Source organism: Sapajus apella, unplaced genomic scaffold (assembly GCF_009761245.1).
Source record: "Sapajus apella isolate SASKATOON/1434 unplaced genomic scaffold, GSC_monkey_1.0 scaffold153, whole genome shotgun sequence".
Taxonomy (NCBI): Eukaryota; Metazoa; Chordata; class Mammalia; order Primates; family Cebidae; genus Sapajus; species Sapajus apella.
The window spans coordinates 742,542-761,269 of NW_022437093.1; the positions used below are offsets into that span (position 1 = coordinate 742,542).

Here is an 18,728-nt window from a genome sequence, read left to right on the forward strand (position 1 = left end):
TTACATTATATCTATATATACACATTTATATATTTTTTGTGTGTGTGCACATATATGTGTTTGTTTTTTTTGTGTATATATATATATATATATAATTTACATATATAAGACATAATTTACATACACAAATTTTTACATTATATCTATATATACACATATATATATATATTGTGTGTGTGCACACACACGTGCTTGCATGTGTGGTGTCTAAGGCCCATCAAGGGGTCAAAGTGGAGCTGGTAAAACTCCAACACTTTTGTTAAAAGCCCACAGAACTATACTCTAGGAGTAAGTATAGATGAACTGAAACTTGACTGGCTCTCACAGGGACTAAAATTCAGCTCTCAATATTTCCCATAAAATTAAATTAAGGCAATTCTGGATTCCTAGTGCCTGCTAAAAACAAACATAAATCTTTGTGGAGGAAGGTAATATCACCATAGGTCTCAAATTATTTATATAATTTATCACATACAGCATCTAGCCCTTAACTAACAATAACAGAGAGAAGATAACGTGAACAAAATAAATCAGAGGAGCCATATAAACCAAAAATAGTCTCATAGGGAACACTGAATACAAAACAATGAGGAACAGAATTTAAAATAATATGCTAAATATGTTTAAGAAAATATTTAAAATTTTAGCAGAGTAGTGAAATTATGAAATTGAAAATTTAATAAATAGATTTAAAGGTAGATTAGACATAAAATTAGTACACTGGAAGATATGTCAGAAGAAAACATTAAAATGATGAATGGAAAGTCAAAAGAATGGAAATGGATTCTTGGATATGACACCAAAAGCATGAACATAAATTAAAAGAAAAAAATAATTGAATTTGATCAAAATTTAAAACTTTGTGCAACAAAAGATACTATCAAGAGAGTGAAAAGACAACTCTCATAATGGGAGAAAATATTTTAAAATCATGTATATATAGGAGTCTAACATCTAGTACAAGCTTACCTAACCCACGGGCTGCATGCAAACAAAGACAGCTTTGAATGTAGCCCAAAACAAATTCAAAAACGTTCTTGAAACATTATGTGATTTTTTTTTTTTGCGGTTTTTTAAAAGCTCATAAGCTATGGTTGTTGTTAGTGTATTTTATGTGTGGCCTGAGACAATTCTTCTGTCAATGAGGCCCACGGAAGCCAAAAGATGAACACCCTTGATTCATTAGGTTGGTGCAAAAGTAATTGTGGTCTGCTGCCATTACTTTCAATAGAATGTCTAAAGAACTACTTCAACTCAATAACAAAAAGACGACCCAATATAAAAATGGGCAAACCTGGGTGTCTTGACTCATGCCTATAATCCCAACACTTTGAGAGGGCAAGGCGAGTGGATCACTCCAGTCCCTAAGTTTGAGACCAGCCTGGGCAATGGAGTGTCACCCCATTTCTACAAAAAAATTTTTTTAAAAAACTAGCCAGGTGCAGTGGCATGTACCTGTAGTCCCAGCTACTTGGGAGGCTGAAGTGGGAGGATCACTTGAGCCCACAAGGTTGAGGCTGCAGTGAGCCATGATCACACCACTGCACTCTACCCTGGGTGACACAGTGAGACCATGTTTCGAAAAAGAAAAAAAAATTCAAAGTACTTGAATAAACATTTCTTCAAAGAAGATATACAAATGGCCAATAAGGACATGTAAAACAGCTCAACAATCATTACAGAAAAACAAAGCCAAAATGAGAGACCACTTTACACCCACTGAAATGGGCATAATAAAAAAATGAGAGAACAAAACAATGTTGGTCGTAAAATTAAAACTTTCATATATTGCTGGTGGAAATGAAAGATGGTGGTTCCTCAAAAAGTTAAACACAGAATTCCCATATCACCTGGCCATTTCACTCCTTTGTAGATATCCAAAAGACACGAAAACAGGTTTTCAAGCAAAAACTTGAACATGGATGTTCACAGCGGCATTATTCATAATAGCCAAAAAGTAAAAACAACCCAAATGCCATTAACTGGTGAATGGATAAACAAGGTGTGGCATATTCGTACAATGAAATACTATCTAGCCATAAAAATAATGAAGGTGTGATTCATGCTACAACATTCAAAAGCCTTGAAAACATTATAATAAGTGGAAGAAGACAGACACAAAAGGCCACATGTTGTATTATTTCATTTCTAAGAAGTGCTCAGGAGAGGCAAATCCACAGAGATGGAAAGCATATGAGTGCTTGCTAGTGGCTGGAGAGGGGAGGAATGAGGAATGGCTGCTTATCAGGTACAAGGTTTCAGCCTAGAGTGATGGATAGATGGCAGTGATGGCTGCACAACACTGTAAATATACTAAAAACATTTGTATATTATTAACATGGTGAATTTTATGATATGTGAATTTTACCTCAAAAAAAATTATGTATTTGCCACCGCCCATTTATGTGTTAAATCCAGAGGCCTAGAAATCACAAGTTAATTTTTTCCTCCCTGCCCTGTGCGACAAATGCATTCACAGTTCTGCAGATTATCAATTCAAAATGTATTTCGAATCTGCCATGTTTTCTCCATTTCTTTAACCACGACCTTAGTCTAGGCCACTATTATCTTATCCCAAACTTCTGTTGGGAGAAATCTAGGATTTATTCTCTACATTGAATTTCAGAATTTTTACCAGGATATAGCTTAACGTTTTTCTTCTCATTTGTCTCTGGGCCCTTTCGCTTACTATGTTGACTAAATCTTCTCTTCTAACTTTTCTTTTCTCTGTCTTTGGAATTCTGGTCAGATGAATAATGTGTCTCCTAGACTTATTTTTCAAGTCTCTTTCTCTCATTCTTGATTTCCAGTCTTTCATGAATATTCCTGAGATTGATTCATATGAAATTACAGTGTTTTACAGCTACATAAACAAAGAGGCATACCATTAGTGTAATTCCTTAACTGAGGAATCCTTGTACTGAAAAAAATCAGCATTAGATTTTTGAAAGTGATATATTTGTTTTAGTGAAGCACCTCTTTTCACTTAAAATGTTCCAATGTTAAAAATTAGCTGATAATTTTAGAATCTAATAATACTCCTTAAGGAATAATACTGCAATTAGTCCAGTTTGGCTGTCCTACTTTACTTTTCTGCTTAAAAACATTTTCTTCCATCTTCTTTGTCCTATAAATTGTGCTTGAACTCATTGTAGCTACAGAGAAAAAACTAACAATATGCGTTCAAAGTACTGGTGAGCACAGAATTTGATTGTATACCAGTTTTTCCTGGGTAACTACCAATCTCAAAATCTCAGTGGTTTACAATATTTCCTTTATGCTCATGAGTCTTCAGACTGACTCTGAGTCAGCTGACCTAGGCTAGGCATGACAGGGCTACCTAGACACAGTACTATGGTCAGTTTCATAACTACTCCCATGTGTCTTCAATATTTGGCCGAGTCACTGAGGGCAAGTGAATATATGCAGCTTCTCGGCAGAAAAGAGGAGTGCAGTAGGCCAAGTCAAATCAAAGGAACACATTTAAGACTTCTGCTCAAGGCTGGACACAGTGGCACAGATCTGAAATCCCAGCATTTTGGGAGGCTGAGGCAGGAGGGTTGCTTGAAGACAAGAGTTTAAGATCTATGTGGGCAACAATGTAAGACACCATCTCTACAAAAACCAAAATATTAGCCAGGTGTGGTGTCAAACACCTATAGTCCCAGCTACTCAGGAGGCTGAAGCAGGAGATCAACTGTGCCCAGGAGTTTGAGGCTGCAGTGACCTACAATCATACTACAGCACTCCTGCTTGGGCAACAGAGTAAGACCCTGTCTCTACCCAAGGGGAAAAAAAAAAACAAAACACCTCTCTGCTCACTAACATTCCACTAGCCCAAGGAGCTCATGGAGACAAGAGTAGCATCGATGGGTCAGGGACATATACTTGGCCTATGTCAGTGGGCTTCTGCAAAGCTGCATAGCATAAGGAATAGATGTATAGTTTTATAACATTAAGGAAGTAAAAAAGAAAAGGGAATCCAATTGCCTAAGCATGTAAGAGAGCATCTACTGGTACTCTACATTACTCAGTTTTTATTTTCTACCTTTCTTTTCCTGCTTCAGTCAACCAAATTAAAAGTGACTGAGATAATGTGATGGAGACACGGCAGAATTAAAAAACTACTAACTTGACAGAAAAAAAATTCAGTTATGCTGGATACCTGTTGACTAGACATTCAGAAGGTGAGCGCAGAAAGCACCAGAATCTAAAGTGTACAGACACCAAAGAAATGTTAGGAGTGATTATGATTCAACTGAAATTCCAGTAATCACAAAGTATTATACCTAACACAAATGATTATTAGGTATTAAAATTCAAGTTAAGAGAAATTCTTCAGTTGAAGATAATACCTATTCTAGAGAACTGCTCCCTCATTTTTCAAGTTATAAAAATAACTACAAATAAGAACCTAGAAATCAAAAACCTCTAGCATAACATGTTCACTTGGTGATAATTCAGTGAGCTGTATACACCATGGGTAAATTTTTCAGCTTACATGTCATGCCTCAATAAAAGTTTATTTTTAAAAAGTATACAGGAGGCCGGGTGTGGTGACTCATGCCTGTAATCCCAGCACTTTGGGAGGCCAAGGCAGGCAGATCACAAGATCAGGAGTTTGAAACCAGTCTGACCAACAGGGTGAAACCCCGTCTCTACTAAAAATACAAAAATTAGCCAGGTGTAGTGGCACATGCCTGTAATCCCAGCTACTCAGGAGGCTGAGGCAGAAGAATTACTTGAACCCAAAAGGCAGGCATTGCAGTAAGCTGAGATTGCACCGCTGCACTCGAGCCTGGGTGACAGAGTGAGACTCCGTCTCAAAAAAAAAAAAAAAAAAAAAGTACACAGGAAAAAAATACATAGCATGGTGATAAACTGGCCCCTAAAGACAAAGGGATTTTACATACATAACAGAAGCCTAAATTATTCCAAACGTCCTTTTGACTCAGAGCTTATATTACTCTGTGACTCTGTAACTCTGTAACATCCTTACAAGTCCATACATCAGGCAAGAAACAGGCCCCAAGAAGTTTAACAACGTGTATAGGATCATATGATAAAACAATATGATTGCCTATTGTAAAAATTCTAAGGTATCTATAAAAAACCTATAAGGAAAAGTAAGTCTAAGGCAAATTCACAGGTTACAAAGTTAATGTACAAGAATCAAGTGTTTTCCTATATACTAGCAATGAACATTTGGAAAATTAAAAAAAAAAAAAAACATTTCACCAACATCATTAAAATGACACGATTAAAAACATGAAATATTTAGGAATAAATCTCACAGAATACATACAATGTTTCTACTCTGGAAAACTACAAAACACTGATAAGAGAAATCAAAAATCTAAATGGAGCCAGGAGTTGTGGCATGTCCCAGCTACTACGTGGGAGGCTGAGACAGAAGAATTGCTTGAGCTTAGGAGTTTACGACCAGCCTAAGCAACACACTGAGATACTGTCTCTAAAAAAACTAAAACAAAACCCAAAGACCTAAACAGAGCAATGTACCATGTTGATGGATCTGAAGACTCGATATCACTATAATGTCAATTGTCTCCAAAGTGATTTACAGATTTGAAGCAATCCCAATGGAAATATAGCAGGCAGTTTTTAAAAATATTAATCAACAAGCTAATTTTAAAATTTATATGAAAAAGCAAAAAAACTAGGATAGCCAAAACAATTTTGAACAAACAAAAACAAAACTGGAGTCCAAACAGTACCTAATTTCAAGATCTACTATAGAGTACAGTAATCCAGACCTTAGGTGTTATTAGAAAAACAATGGACACAAGATGAATGGAAGAGCCTAGAGCATCCAGAAAAAGACCCACACATATAGCCAACTAATTTTGACAAAGGTGACAGGATAATTCAATGTAGAAAGGATAGTATTTTCAACAAATAACTGTGTAACTTCTAGACATCCAATGCAAAAACATGGACCTTAAAGCATACCTCTACTCATGAAAACATCAAATAGAAATTAGTCAGACTGAAAATGTTAAAAAAAAATTATAAAACTATTAGAATAGAATATAAAATTATAAAGCTTTTAGAAGAAAACATAGGAGAAAATCTGTGTGGCATTGGGTCAAGTAGATTTCTTACAAAGGATCCCAAAAAGATGACCCGCAGAAGAAAAACTGATACACTGGAATTCATAAAAATTAAATATTTCTACTCTTCAAATGATACTGCTACAAAATGAAAAGCAGTACCTATTGAAAGAAAATATTTGCAAAACACATATCTAATAAAGGACTGGTAGTTAGATTCTAAGAACTCTTAACTCAGGAACAAGAATGCAAAGTACCCAATTTTAAAAATGGGCAAAAGATCTGAACAGACACTTCACTAAATAAGAGACATGGATGTTAATATAGTTTGGATATTTGTCCCTGCCCCTGTCTCATGTTGAATTGTAATTCCCAATGCTGAAGGTAGGCTTGTTGAGAGGTGTCCGGATGATTGGGGGGAAACCTCATGGCTTGTGCTGTCTTCATGACAGTGAGTTCTCATGAGATCTGGTCATTTGAAAGTGTGTAGCACCTCCCTCCACCCCTTGTTCCTGCTCCCGCCATGTGAGAAGGTGGCTTCACTGTCCACCTTCCACTATGATTGAAAGATCCCTAAAGCTTCCCCAGAAGCCAGGCAGTTGCCAGCACCATGATTCCTGTACAGCCTCCAGAACTATGAGCCAATTAAACCTCTTTTCTTTATATATTACCCAGTCTCAGATATTTCTTGACAGCAATGCAAGAATGGCCTAATACAGATGCTCAACATTATTAATCTTTATGGAAATTCAAAGTAGGAGATACTACTACATACCTAGTAAAATGGCTAAAATTAATAAACAAAATACTAGCAAAACCAAGTGCTGACAAGAATGAACTAGAGCTCTAATATACTGCTGGTAACAACATCAACTGGTATATATAAGCTGAGAAACAGTTTGGCAGTTTGTAAGTAAACCTACTATATGACCCAGAAATCCAGCTCCTAGGAATTTACCCAAAAGAAATGAAGATATATGTCTCTCCTCCTACACACAAATAGCAAACATTATTACTCTCTACAAACTGAAAAGTACCCAAATGTCCATCAACTGATGAATAGATAAACAAATTGTGACATATACATACAACAGAATCTTACTCAGCAATAAAAGGCATGAACTTCTAATACATGCATAAAACAAAAAATGGGTAGAATATAGTCTTTTGACTATATACTACATGGTTTCATTTACAGAATATTCTGGGAAAGGTTATAGTATTAGAAAACAGGTAAATGGTTGCTAGGGATTAGGTTGAGGGAGACAACTGACTACAAAGGGGCATGAGGGAAGTTTTTCATGGAAATAACGTATATTTGATTTAGTGGTATTTAAAATGACTATGTATATTTGTAAAAATTCATGGTATGTACACTTAAAATGGAAAATTTTACTTATATAAATTAAATGTAAATAAACCTGATTTTTAAAAAACCTACAGTAATTTGTAATAACATACTCACTGTACACTTATAATTTGTGAATTTTTCTAATTGGATATTTTACCTCCAAAGTCCACTTTTGAAAAGTATACAGAAGAAAATAACAGCACAGGTGGTAATCTGGTCCCTAAAACGAGTGTAGCCATATCAAATATAATATACTCAGCAACAATGCATAATTTCTCAAAGGGCTTTCATGTATTTCTGAAACAATGGGGTTTGGCCTAAACTATTCCTAATGTTCTTTCATGCAAAGATTTATATCACTCTGAGACTGCAATTATCTCACACATTCACATACTATTAAATACTAAAAAAAAATTAAGCAGAGAAAGTTTAATAACTAATTTAAGATCATACAGTCAATCAGCAACAGAAGAAAATTAGAACCCAAATCCTTCCCATGATCTACAAAGCCCTATATGATCTGGCCCCCACCTAATTAATTCTCTCACTTTCAAATTCTCTGACTTCATCACTTCCCACTTATCCCCACAATTCACACAGCACTTATCACGACCTGAAATGACTTTCTTCTTTAATTTCTCTCACTCCTCCAGAATGAAAGTATCTTAACAGTAGGGACTTTCTCTCCTTTGTATATTGGTCATGTAACTCAGTCTGATTGAGACCTGGGTCTTAGGATAGCCTGTAGTTCTGGGCAGAGGGGCAAAGCTGACTCAGGCCTCCAGTCTTCTGTGGGGACTCAGCTCTGGCCCTTCCATCTGCCTGGGATACTCTGTCCCAGGGTCTTCCTTCAGCGTTTTCTTCTCACAATCTCATCAAAGAAGGGACATATTTACTTGCAGAGGCTTTAATGCCCTGGCTAGGATCTCCAGTGTAGACTTGAACAGAAGTAGTAACAGCAGACATGAGAAAAGGAAAAACTTTCAGCTTTTCAATACTCTGTATCAGTGAGATGCAAATAGAGAGGACTCCTAGTGAAATAAATTCTCTGAATGAAATCTATATGGAAAAGCCTTCAAAAGGAGTGCTAATATTATTCTAAAGGAGACAGAAATCATAGACAAGAGGCAAATCGTGAGTGTAAAGATTGTACAAAAGCCTTCAGACCAAATGAAAAGAAACCCTTTGAACAATTTCAGAACAGGACAGTATTTGATCTACAGTCACTTGCAAAACATACATGAGATCTCACACTGAAGACAAACTATATGACTGTAATCAGTATGGAAAGTTCTTAAAAAAAAAAAAACCAGCTCTTGCTTTAGTGTGCACAAGAGAATACACACTGGGCAAAAACTCTACGAACACAAAGACTATGGGAAAGACTTTAGCAGGACGCTCATTTTACTGTCCACTGGAGCATCCATATTGGAGAAAACTCTACAGCAGCAATGACTGGGAAAAAGTCTTCAGTAGAAACATTCACTTCACAATGGCTATACACATATGAGAGAAACATAAATGCGGTGAATTCAGGAAAGTCTTCAGCAGGAACTTTAATATTACTGAACACATATAGACACATACTGAGAAGAAAGTCTATAAATGCAATGACTGGGAAAGTTTTCAGAAGTTATTCATCCTATGCCTATAGAAAAATGTGAGAACATATAAAGGAGAGAAATCATATATGTAATGAATGTTAGAAAGGCTTCAACAGTCCTTCTTGCCTTTAGAGATATGAAAAGTCACACTGGAAAGAAACCTTATGACTATATACCACATAGGAGGGCCTTCAGCCAAAAATTTTCTCTTGTTCTACACAAGAGAATTAATACAAGGAAACAAATCACATGAGTGTTTAAAAAAAATCAGTAAGGACATATATTTGAAAAATACAGGCCAGGTGCAGTGGCTCACGCCTGTAATCCCAGCACTTTGGGAGGCTGAGGCGGAAGGATCACAAGATCAGGAGTTTGAGACCAGCCTGGCCAACATGATGAAACCCAGTCTCTACTAAAAATACAAAAATTAGCTGGGTATGGTGGCACGTGCCTGTAGTCCCAGCTACTTGGGAGACTGAGGCAGAAGAATCATTTGAATCCAGGAGGTGGAGGTTGCAGTGAGCCAAGATTGTGCCACTGCACTCCTGCCTGGTGACAGAACAAGATGCTGTTTCAAAACAAAAAAAAACAGAAAAATTTAATTAGGTTCCAGTTTCAGGAAAGATGAAGTAAACATACCCTACCTTGTCTCTCTCACTGAATATAACTATAAACCCTGGAAATAATGCATAGAGCTTAATTCTAGTTTCCCATCTGGCATGTAAGGAGCTTAGAAGTCTTTACTTCATCTAACATGTAAAAAACTAAACACACTGAAAATCTACAACTCATCTTACATTCTTTAGAGAAGTGAAGTCACAATGTAAACTGCTGTCCCAAAAGTTGGAGAGGCAGACAGGTGACTACACAGAATAACAACTTATCAATGCAGAAACCCACCAGCAGCAACCTCAGTGGGAACCAGTACAGAAGTAGGAAAACCTGAACTGTAGTTGATGAATTATTGGAGGCTCATGCAGACAAGCCTGAGAAATCAAAATTCCAGAGAGACCCAGTTTCAGAGGGCCCCCAATCTTTTATGAGTTTTATCTCCAGGAGCACTATGAGGCTCTTAGTCAGTATTGAAGAAAAATCCACTACTGCTTCCAGTAGAGGGAGAAGGAAAGTAACTATTTTGAAATGTACCAGAGCATGATATTCTCTTAACAAGGCCTGCCATCAGGAGAAATTATTTTCCCAGAGCTTAATCAATGCTGTAAAAGAAAAATACCAAACTCCAGCCTCCTCTAGCAATCCTGTTCCACCTAAGAATGAGAAGGAAAACAAAACAAAACAGAGAAGCACTGGTAAAGTTCACAGTGAAGGAGCACAGGCTCACCAAAAGACTAAGAATTTATCAAAGTACTATCAGATACTTCTTTTTCCCACATACCTGAACACTACATAACTGAAGGTTTATTCACCACAGTTCCTTTCACTCAAAACATCATGTTTAGCAAAAAATTGCAAGACACAGTAAAAGGCAAAAGATACTGTTAGAACAGACAGAGCAAGGACTAGAAACAGACCCACTTAGAGCAGGGATTAAACACCTACTATAAACTGGTGATTAATATGCTATGCGCTTTCACGAAAAAAAGTAGACAACATGCAAGAACAGATGAGTAATGTAAGTAGAAAGATGGAAATTCTATGAAAGAATAAGAAAATGTAGATATCAAAAGCACTAAACCAGAAATTAAGAATGCCTTTAATGGGCTCATTAGCAGATTGGACATGGCTGAGGAAAGAATTTGATCTTGAGATGTCAATAAAAACATTCAAAACTGAAAGGCAAATAGAAAAAAACAAAAAACAGAACATCTAAGAACTGTGCAACCACTAAAAAAGGTATAACATATGCATAACGGCAATAACAGAAGAAGAAATATTTAAGGCAATAATGACTGTAGATTTCCCTAAATTAATGTCAGACACCAAACTATTGGCCAGAAAGCTAAGAGTACCCTAAGCAGGATAAATGGCAAACAAACTATGCCTCAGTAAATCATATTCAAACTTCAGAAAATCAAAGATAAAGAAAAAAATCTTAAACTAGAGGGGAAAAAAACCTTACCTATAGAGAAGCAAAGAAAAAATTAATATACCTGATATCTCCTTAGAAATAATATAAGAGTAGAATCAAATATTTAAAGTGGTTTTAAAAACCCTATAATTCTGTACCCTGCAGACTCATCCTTCAAAGGTGAAGGAGAAATAATGACTTTCCTAAACAAAAACTGATTAAAATTTGTTGCCGGTATACCTGCCTTGCAAGAAACGGTAAAAAAAAGTTCTTCAGACAAAGAAAATAACATAGGTCAGAAAGTTGGATCTACATAAAGAAAGAACAAGCTTTAGTGAATGAATACTCGAAGATAAAGACTTTTAAAAAATTCTTAATTGATCTAACAGATTAGTTGCTCAAAATAATAATAGCAACAATATATTTATGTATGCTTGTGTGTGCTATGTGTATATGTATAAAATACACACACACACATGTGTGCATGTTTGCTTGTATGTGTGTGTGAGTAAAATGAATGACAACAATGATATAAGGGATGCCAGGGAGGAATTAGGGATATTTTGTTATTACACAATGTCTGCACTACCTATGACATGGTACAGTATTATTTGAAAGTGAACTTAAATTTATTGTAAATATATATTACAAATTCTAGGGAACCACTAAATATGGTGAAAAAATAAGTGATATAAGAAAGAAAATGGCATCACATACAATTTTCAATTAAAACAACAAAAGGCAGAAAAGAGCAGAAGACAAAAACAGAAACAGTGAAAATGGGCAACAAACAAAATAGTAACAAATGTGGTAGATATTAATCCAACTATATCAATAACAACTTCAAATGTCAATGATCTAAATATACCAATTAAAAGACAAAGATTGTAACAATGGGTCAAAAAAACAGACCCAACTAATTTGTTACAAGAAACCCACTTTAAAGGAATCAATTCCCCACAAGACATAACAGTCTTGACTGATGAGTATGTAACGAGAGAATCAAAACGAGCAAAAACGGATAGAACTACACAGATAAATAGATGAATCCACTATCACACTTGAGACTCTGACAGCCTTCTATCAGAAATGGACAGAACCAGCAGGCAGAAAATCAGTAAGGACACAGTTGAACTCAATAGCACCATCAATCAACTGGTTATAATGGACACCTATAGCCTACTTCACATTGCAACAGCAGGATACACATTCTTTTCAAGCACACAGGGAATGTTCACTATGAAAGAACACATTCTGGGCCATAAAGTACACCTTAACAAACTCAAAAGAATAGAAATCATACAATGTTTGCTCTCAGACCACAATAGAATCAAACTAGAAATCAATAACAGAAAGTTAGCTGAAAAATTCAAAATACTTGGATAGTAAACAACACACATTTAAATAACACATAGTTCAAAGAAGAAATCTCAAAAGAAATTTTAAAATATTTTGAACTAAATAAAAATAAGAATATAACTTTTCAAAATTTATGAGATGCAGTGATAGATTGAAATTTATAGTGCTTAATGTACACATTAGAAAAGAAGAAAGATCCAAAATCAATAATCTAAGCATCTATCTTAGGAAACTAGAAAAAGAAGAGCAAATTAAATTCAAAGCAAGCAGAAAAAGAAATAACAAAAACTAGAGCAGAAATCAAAGAAAATGGAAATGGGAATCAATAGAGAAAAATCAACAAAACCAAATCCTGGTTCTCTGAAAAGAAAAAAAAAAATGGAAAAGAACAATAAAATTGTTAAGTTTCTAGTCAGGCTAAAAAAGAGAGAGAGACACACAACTTACTAACCCCAGAAATGAAAGGGGATATCACTACAGATTTCATGAACATTAAAAGGATAATACAGGAATATTATAAGCAATTCTATACCCACAATTTGATGACCTAGACAAAATGACCAATTCCTTGAAAAATACAATCTGGCAAAATTCTCACAGGAAAAAATAGACAATCCAAACAGGCCTATGACTGTTAAATAAATTGAATCAGCAATTGGTAACCTTCTAAAACAGAAAGAACATTAGGCCCCAATGGGTTCACTGGTAAATTCTACCAAACATTTATGGAAGAAATTATACAAATTCTCTACAATCTCTTTCAGAAGGTAGAAGCAGAGGGACTGCTTCCTAACTTACTCTATAAGGTCAGCATTACCCTAATATGAAAACCAGACAGATACAACAAGAACACTATAGAAACTTCTCTCATAAACATAGATGCAAAAATTATCAATAAAATATTTACAAATCAAATCCAACAATGTATAAAAGGAATTATACACCATGACTAAGTGGTATTTATAGCAGGTATGCTAGGCTGGCTCAACACTTGAAAATCAATTAACATAATCCATCACATGAACAGGCTAAAGAAGTAAAATCACATGAGCATATCCATATGATCAGAGACATAAGAAGCATTTGACAATATCCAAAAGTGTCCAAAGACTGAAAACGAATAGTATCGTACATCCCTCCCCTTCTTTCCTGGTCAGAAGACCAGGAAAGGAGTCCCTTATGGCTCCAAGAGACTGGAGGAAATCATCCCCTTTCTTCCCTTTCCCCCTTTTTCCCTGTCCCAGTCCCCAGGCAATTTCATGGCAGTAGCAGCACAGACATGGCAGTGGTGACGAGGCAAGCACTTTAACTCTGAGAGAAAGGAGTCCTTTTCTCTTATCCCAGGAGTTGTGGTCCCAAGGGTGTGAAGCACATCCTCACTGCTGTTGCTTTTTTCTCTGTCTGTTCTCTCATCACTCGGTCTGGATGAAGACACAGCTCCAGGAAGTGACTGGCAGAGTAGTTAAACTGAAGCCCCTATTTTCTGTCCAGAGGACTGGGCAGAAAGGTCCTAGTGAACTGGAAAATGTTGGTGAGACTGTGGCAACAAAAAAACCTCATAATGTTTTGTATGAACTATTGGGCTCACTTCTGATATGTGTGTGCATGGATCTGATCCTAAAGAGCATACTATAGGCTTTTAGAACGCAGCCACAATTATACCACTACACTCGTGGGACTGACCTAAATAGCATTGCAAACACTTTAAAACTTGAACTGATATTTGACCACAGACCCCAGAAGGCAGGTAGAAAATTGTTCTGGACATAATCTGGGTGACTGGTCACTGACACACACACACACACACACACACACACACACACACACACACACACACATTCTCCTTAGGATTTAAACAAAACTCAGGGTCTCATGAAATAATATTCAAAGTATCAAGGACAATCCTAAATTATTTGGCATAGGAATAAACAGGAAAATCACAACTTGAAAGGGAAATGCCAATAAACATTTGACAACCCTGAGATGACACAGATGTTGAAATTAAAAAAAACGTGTCAACCCTGAGATGACACAGATGTTGACATTAAAAAAAAAGAGAGATCTTAAAGCAACTCTATAACAATGCTTCACTATGTAAAGGCAAACATTCTCAAAATGAATGGAAAGATAGTCTCAAAATTCGATGCGTATTTTACATGTAAAGAATATCATGCTTTCTATTAGCCAGATTTCAAGTACTCAACAGCTACATGTGGCCAATGACTATGTATTATACCATGAAGGTCTAGACAAAGACCTTAAAGCAACTCTATACCAATGCTTCACTATATTCACAATCAGGTCCGATCAGTCTCTAGAAGGTAAGATTAAAAAGTGTAATCCAACCAACAAAGACTAGAAACATTCATGGATGATTACTCTTACCACATCCCCATTCAACTCACCTATGTTGTCTGTGCAAAAGACAGACAAATCTTGGAGATTTACAGTAAATTTCTGTAACTTATTCAGTACTGTTACCATTTTAGATGTAGTTTTGTTGCTGAAGCATATTAACATATCCCTGGCACCTGGTTTGCAGCCACTGACCTGGGAACAAAACCATCAGAAACGGTATGTGTCCAGCTGTCAAAGTCAGCTGTTTTCACTGTCCTATCTCCTATTAATTCTCTGGCCTCTAGGTCGTAATCCAATCCACACGTACTTTAAGTGTCTTTCCATTCTGCAGGGCACTATGCTGGTCTATCACACTAACAGTATGTTGATAAGATCCAGTGAACAGGAAGTACCAAATAATCTAAATACTTTGGTAAGAGGCTTATTACAGAATTTTAGGTGAATCTCAGGGCACACCTTTGGTATTTTGGAAAATAGTTATGTCATCCTCTGCAAAAAACTATTATTCTTTTTTGAAAGAATAGTTTTTGGCTTATCACAGAGCCTTAGAATAAATAGTTCAACCATGTACCACCGTATTACCATGTGACCTAGGCAGCCAGCAGTGAACTTAGTATTATTAGATCAACAAAACAATATAATTGGGTGCACACTGCAGCACTTCATCAAATGGAAGAGTATATGTGAGATGAGGCTTGAGGAGGTCTTGAATCACAATCAGTATGAGCAAGTAGCTATAAGTCCATGGCTCCTACTTTCGCTACATCATTACTTTTCTCTCAATTTGGATGTAAGATCTAATGGAGAATTTTCTATGACCACTTGACTGAGGGGAAAAAAAAGGCCTTGTTTAATGACAGCTCTGCATGACATGTAGACGACAATAGCACTACTGCCCTATTCAGCGGTGGTCTTGAAGGAGTGGTGAAGTGAGAAGAAGTGAAGCCCTTCCTGTGGCAGAAATTTGAGCAGGTCACTTGGTTGTCCATTTTGATTGTAAGGAGAGATAACAGAGGTACTGTTCTATACTGACTCATGGACAGTGTTTAAGGGTTTTACTGGATATTCAGAGACTTGAAGAGTTAGAAAATTGATTACAAAGAAATCTGGTGTCAAATAATTTGGCTATATCTCTTTTAAAGGGCACACATAAGAAGCAATTTATGCCCCATGTGAATCCCTGACAAAGAGCAAACATGGCAGAGAAAGGGCTGCTTAATCTGATAAACAAGGTGACCTTTTCTGGGGACTCAGTCAGTCTCAGCCAATGAAAATGGACTACCCAGCCACTCTACCCTCCCCTCATTAACAAAGGGATGGAGTTTATACATGGGCTTAGCAAAATGGACTTCCCCTCATCAACACTAATCTAACTAAGGCCACAGCTGAATGATCAACCTACCAATAGTCCATATATGCACTAGTAGGTAGATATGCCCAATATGTGGTACCATTCATGGGATGATCAGAAAATTACCTCTCTGCTCATTTCTAGCCCTTTGTGATTTCTCCTTCCTTCTTAATAACTTGATTATACATGTAAAATAAATTTTGTTAAATTAGTTATCTACCACTTCTGTGTTTATAGTGTGAAAGTTTTCAGGCTTAGTCTGCCCCCTTGTGGGAACTGGCTCTTCAACCTTTCACTAGGAATGGGAATCCAACTGCTCTTAAAATGAAACAAAACAAAAAATGTAACAACTCTATAATAATTTTGCCCCAGACTTTACCAATAGGTCCCTTCCTCATCATTTCTGATCCAACTGTTTATGACCCTTCAAGTAGACTTATAAAGTTTTTCAAAGGAGCTTTTATAACTTTTATCTCTTACCAGAAAAATTCACGTAAGATTATTTTAAAATAAAATCTTTCTAGATGTTCATGCCTTTTCCAAAAGTTTTTGTTGTCATGCTTTTATTCCTTTTCTTTTATAAAGGTGAATAAGCAAAGAATGGCTTCTATAAGGCTTCTGGTGTTAATAAGGCCAATTATCATAAGCTAAATAGAATATTTAATATGTTCTGATAAAATATGTGCTTGGGGCTACATATTCCAAGAGCTTAAGATTCTAAATTAATTATCATAATCACTTTGCAAATCTGAACACTCATATATGAGGAAATAGTGGAATACATAATGGGTTACTTAGACTATGGACCATTATACAGGTTTTAAGAAATTAAGAGTTTAAGCATGTTCCTGGAGGGATGGCCATGGTATGCTGTTAATTGAGAGAGATCAGGAAAACTAAAACGGCATTTTATTTTTCAAAAACCTTCAAACTAGTTTATATATGCATATGCATCCTTGCATATGCCAGTATGAGCTTAGAGGAAAACAAGGAAAGATACAAACTGAATGTAGGTATTTGTTACTTTAGGAGAGTGGAAGAAGAAGAAGCCTTAACATATCCTTTTTAAATGTCTACATTGTTTGGCATAAATTAACTTTTTAAAAAATTAATGAAACTATAACATTAAAAAATATTAAGCGGCCAGGCGCAGTAGCTCATGCCTGTAATCCCAGCACTTTGGGAGACAAAGGTGGGTGGCTCATGAGGTCAGGAGATCAAAACCATCCTGGACAACACGGTGAAACCCCATCTCTACTAAAATACAAAAAAACTAGACATGGTGGTGTGCGCCTGTAGTCTCAGCTACTCGGGAGGCTAAGGCAGGAGAATCAGGAGGCAGAGGTTGCAGTGAGCTGAGATCGTGCCACTGCACTCCAGCCTGGTGACAGAGCAAGACTCTGACTGACACACACACATACACACACATATATATATATACACACACACACATATCCACTTACATGTATGTATAAATATGACTAAAATATAAAAATACATTCTGTCACATCCCTAACATTATAAATAATAAGGAACTATTGGCCTACACTTGGGGCTATGTATTCCAAGAGGCATCCCAAGTTTAATTTTATAAAAATAGTGCATTTTAATTTTTTAAAAAGCCTACAAGAAATTAAATTTCAGAAGAAACACAGAACTAGAAATAAAGACATTTCAGACAGATTTATCATTTAAGCTCAGATCTTCCAAATATTATCCACCACCAACAAATATTTACTTTATATTTCAGAATGAAAAGGCTCTAAATACACGCTACCAACAATGCTGGTTTGAAACTTGTGATGTAGATAACAATAAAGCCAGAATATAATATAAATTAATATTTCCCATAGGAAAATAGTGCTGATTTCACAACATTATTTATTCTGAGAATTAAATGAGGATTATGTGAAAGCACCTAATCACAATCTGGCACATAAACAAAACAGTCTTATTTACTAGTGATGCTACTATACTAGATATATTCTTATACTGAGATAAATAATACACTGAATATTGAAATCATTTCCTTATCACTCCATGTAATTAACCACAGTTGGTGTAATAAATCGCTATAACTTTCCAGACTCAATAATTTGCACGTTTCAAGAGTGTAAGCATCTCATTTATACTAAATATTTTACATATTTGCAAGGAAAAAGAGAATCGGAATATAGTATATTTGACAATATAATGTATTCTCTTGACACACCAGCATTTTTTTTTTTTTTGAGATGGAGTCTTGCTCTATCACCCAGGCTGGGAGTGGAGTGGCACAATCTCAGCTCACTGCAACCTCCACCTCCCAGGTTCAAGCAATTCTCTGCCTCAGTATCTCAAGTAGCTGAGATTACTGGCGCCTGCCACCACGCCCAGCTAATTTTTTTATTTTTAGTAGAGATGGGGTTTCACCATGTTGGCTAGGCTGATCTTGAACTCCTGGCCTCATGATCCACCCACCTTAGCCTCCCAAAGCGCTGGAATTACAAGTGTGAGCCACCGCACCCAGCCACCAGCAGGTATTAACTAAATAAAGTTGGCAACAAATAATGGAAATCATGCAAAGCCACACGGTCCACCTTTTCAGTCTTCTAATATGAGCTGGTTT

General features: G+C 36.1%; 1 protein-coding gene across 7 annotated transcripts in view; it reads right to left on the reverse strand.

The window, feature by feature from the left end:
* TANC2 (tetratricopeptide repeat, ankyrin repeat and coiled-coil containing 2) overlaps positions 1-18,728 on the reverse strand; it is a 435,131-nt gene that overhangs the window by 289,673 nt on the left and 126,730 nt on the right. The window lies entirely within an intron of this gene.